The following is a 4,549-nucleotide window of genomic DNA, read 5'->3' on the forward strand; positions in this document are numbered from 1 at the left end:
TGTACTGAGTCTGCTCTCCTGACCTGGTGTTTTAGTGATAAGCACTGAGCTAAAAGTTGAGGTTTTAGTAGGGCAAGCTCTTCTTAAAGACCTATTTACAATAATAATGGGAAGTAGTGCTCAAGCCTGTAATCCTAGCTACTTAGGAGACTGAGATCTGAGGATTGCTTGTGCAGACAAGTCCATGAAACTCTTATCTCCAATTAACCATCAAAAAGCCAGAAAAAGAAGTATGGCTCAAGTGGTAGAACACTGCCTTGAACAAAAAAGCTAAAGCCCCACAACCAACCAAAAATAAAAATAGAAATGAAGGAGGAGGAGGAGGAGGAGGGGGAGAAGGAGGGGAAAGAGCAGGAGGAGGAGGAGGAAGGCCTATGTAAGCAAGGAACAAACAATATTGTTAGCTGGAGGTACTGTTTTTCAGAAACACCTTAAAAGCAGACTTCTGTATAGATCCATAATTCTATCATTAATCCAAATTATATAAAAGAGCTAGTGGGTACAGACAAGATACTTAGATCCTCCAAAATACTGTTTTGCTATCTGAAAACTATACCAGGTTACTGCTAATGCTGGATTGTCTAAGATGCTGAAATATAGCTGCCATTCTACATCTATTTCAAATTTGTGTTCAGAAGTAAGCTAATACCTTTCTCCTCCAAGGATGATTTGTTGACCAGCAGAATTTCAGGCCTACCTTAAGAGCTGCCAAATATGAATTTATACTTTATAATATCCCTTGGAAATTCCAGTGCTCTGTAAAACTTGAGAAGCTTTTAGCTAGAGTAAAAAAATACAAAGTCAGCATTTGGATCTCTCAGTACCATCTTTTGGGAGCCCAATCATTATGTACCGCTGAGATATTTGCGTTGGTCATTTTTGTGTAGTTATATCCATGGTATTAGAGATGTTAGTTCATCATGGTTGAGGGTGGGATAGAGTAGAGCAGCCCACATCACAAAGGCCACGATGCAGAGAAAGGAGAGGGAACTGGAGACCATGTATAACCTCAAAGCCTCCGCGCTGCCCAACTTCCCCTGTAACCTACTTCCTCCAGGCAGTCCGCCCTCCCAAAGTTTCCATGGTCTCACAAAACAGCAGCACTAGTTGAGCTGTATGCCTTGAAAATATGAGCTGGTGGGGGACATTTCATATTAAGGTATAACATTCTGCCCCTGGGCCCTGCAGGCTCATGTTCCTCTCACAAGGCAAATTCTCCAAGACTCTCCAAAGTCTTAACTGTTCCAACAATGGTCAAGAGTCTAAATATAAAGTCTTTTATAAGACTCAGGGAACTTTAGACTCCTGTAAAAAAAAAAAACAGTAAAATCATATATACTTCTTCTGGATTCTGGTGCTCACATCTGGAATCCTAGCTACTCAGGAGGCTGAGATCTGATGCTGCTTGTGGTTCAAAGGTAGCCTGAACAGGAAAGTCAGTGAGACTCTTCTCTTCAATTAACCACCAAAAAGGCAGAAGCAGAGATGAGTCAAGTGGTAGAATGATAACCTTGAGTATAAAAGCTCAGGGATAGTACCCAAGCCCTGAGTTCAAACCCCAGGACCATTACGTACATGCATACACACACACACACACACACACACACGCACACACACACACACACAGAAGAATTTTTGTTTTTGGCTGGGCAATGGATGTATCTGATGTGCAGCAAACAGGTTCAGAAAGAAAAGGAGCTCATGTCTTCTTTCATATGCAAATCTTTTTAAACTTCTTTTTTGTTGCCAGTACAAGGCCTTGAATTCAGGGTGCTGTCCCTAATTTTTTTCACTCAAGGCTAGCCCTCTACCACTTGAGGTACAACTCCATTCTTAGGTTTTGGCTGGTTAATTGGAGATAATAATATCACAGACTTTCTTGCCTGACTGGCTTTGAACTACAATCAGACCTCAGCCTCCCAAGAGACTAGAATTATGGCCATAAGCCACTAGTGCCTGGAACACATGTGTGTCTTACACCTAAAACAAATATATATAAATACATACAGGTCTTACCAAACTTACTATGGTATAAGCTGGCATGACATATATCTAAAACATAAACATATATATGTAGATATATACATATATATGTATATATCTACATATATATTTATATGTATATATATATATGTCATACCAAATTGACTAGAGTATGGTATAAGCTGTGGTGAGTTTCCATACCAAAACCCCATCAAAAAGCTAATAGTTTGGAAGTGGCGCTGTAGCTCAAGTGGTAGAGCGCTTGCCTTGAGCTGAAGAGCTGAGGGACAGCGCCCAGGCCCAGAGTTCAAGCCCCACGACCGACAAAAAAAAAAAAAAAAAAAAAAAAGCTAATAGTTTAACAAAAATGACTATCAAGAAACTGAAATGTGTCTTGACTAGAGCAGGTGGATGCTAATGGGAGAGGAAATGAATAGAGAGAAGAATAGTGGGAGAATGTATATATCAGTCTCAATAGATGTATATGAAAATGGAACTTGGAAACTGAATGAGATAGGTGAGTTTGGGTTTGGGATAGGTGCAGGAACAGAAACAGATGGAGGGAGAATGATTGCTCAAGAAGCGCTGTGCACATAAATCAAAACTCTTCTGTAAAACTATTTGAAGGTAACAATAAGAAACATGGTAAAAATTGGGCAAAATGCATCCAACAGGTCACAAAAGACCCTGTGGATATTATGAGAGGTACAGGGAGAACATGCCCAACACCAGTGATTAGGGAAATGTGGATCCAAATTGGCATTAAATTCATTAAAGTGACAAAACCAGAGAGGACTGATTGTGCTAGATTCTAAGAGGTGATGTGCTTAGAGTTTCCTGGAGGTTTACAGAGCAGAGGCTTGTTTTCCAAATGGCGGTGCAGGGAGATGGTATGCACCTCTAGCTCCCAAGTGCATGCCAACAGCAGAAGGCAGTGACACACACCTATGTGCATACTACATTGCTCACCATAGTCAAAGAAGCCAGAAGCACCCTAAGGACCCCTTGGCAGGTGAATGTACACAGAGAACATCACATGTATGCACAGTGGAGTATTTAAATGCCATGGGCTGTACACGAGAATATGTGCCCACACTGGATTATTGACACATAGTGGGCTATACAGAGAACATGGCATGCACACACAGTGGATTATTTACACATAATGAGACTCGGAGAACATGGTATATGCACACAGTGGAGTATTGACACACAGTGGGCTGTACTCAAAGACATGGCATGTGCACACAATGGACTATTGACACACAGTGGGCTGCACACAGAGAGCACAGAGTGTGCACAAGTGGAATATTGACACACAGTGGACTGTACATGGAGAACACAGCATGTGCCCACAGCGGAGAACTTATACACAGTGGACTGTACATGGAGACATGACCTGTTCACACAGTGGAATTACAAACTGTGGACTGTACACAGAGAACAAGGTGTGTACACACAGAGGGGTATTGATACACCATGGGGTGTACATGTAGAACACGGCCTGTGCATGCAGTGGAGTATTTACACACAGTGCACTGTACACGGAGAGCGTGGTGTGTGCATGCAGTGGAGTACTGACACACAGTGGGCTGTACATGGAGGACACAGTGTGGTCACACAGGGGAATACTGACACACAGTGAACTGCACACGGAGAACACAGCATGTACACACAGGGTTGTATTGACACACAGTGCACTGTACACGGAGAACATTACATATACATATAGTGGAGTATTTACATACAATGGACTATACACAGGGAACACGATTTGTGCATGCAGTGGAGTATTTACAAACAGTGGACTATACCCACAGAACATGACATGTGATTGCAGTGGAGTATTCACACATAGTGGACTACATGGAGAACACAATACATGCATGCAGTGGAGTATTGATCCTGAGAAGAAAGGTAAGAGGCTGATTGTTGGGCCTACAATGGCCGTTCCTGAGAATGGTTGGCCCTGAGGCCCTCCTGGACTTCTCGGAAATCCTGTCTCCTCAATCCGGCTGCCTGAAACCTCATTCTGGCCCTCAGCACCTCATCCCAGCTGCCAGGGGACCTCTATTGGCCCTGGTCATTCATCTCGTGGTGCCTGCAGATCCCACTGGCCAGCCTTGAGCCGTTTACCCTGGGTGGCCCAACACCCAATCTGGACCCCAGATCCTCTTCCCAGGTTGTCTAGAGACACTGTCTGGCCCTTAGCCCATGACCTCCCTAACACCAGGGCTGGAAGACCTTTGACCCCTTGCCCTGGAGTTTTCCCAGTCTCAGCCAGCTGACTCTTGGCCTCTTGCCAAGAACATGTCCAGCCCTCAGCCCCTAGACCTGGTCTGCCCAGACACCCTGCCATTTGCATTCCTCCTATTAGAGGCTCAGCATGCTCTGAGCTGTGCACTCCACATTGAGGGGGTTACCTTGGGGCTCAGGGTAGCCCACTGGGAGCTTCTCTCAAGTAGGTAGACTCATGAGGGTACTGGTGTGGCCAGGCTGTGGGTGACAGGCTTCCTGGCCATGTGTAGATGTCTTCTATGAAAGACATTTTGTTTTATTTTGTGAG

Source organism: Dipodomys spectabilis, unplaced genomic scaffold (assembly GCF_019054845.1).
Source record: "Dipodomys spectabilis isolate Male_0828 unplaced genomic scaffold, ASM1905484v1 ptg000144l, whole genome shotgun sequence".
In the NCBI taxonomy this organism is placed as follows: domain Eukaryota; kingdom Metazoa; phylum Chordata; class Mammalia; order Rodentia; family Heteromyidae; genus Dipodomys; species Dipodomys spectabilis.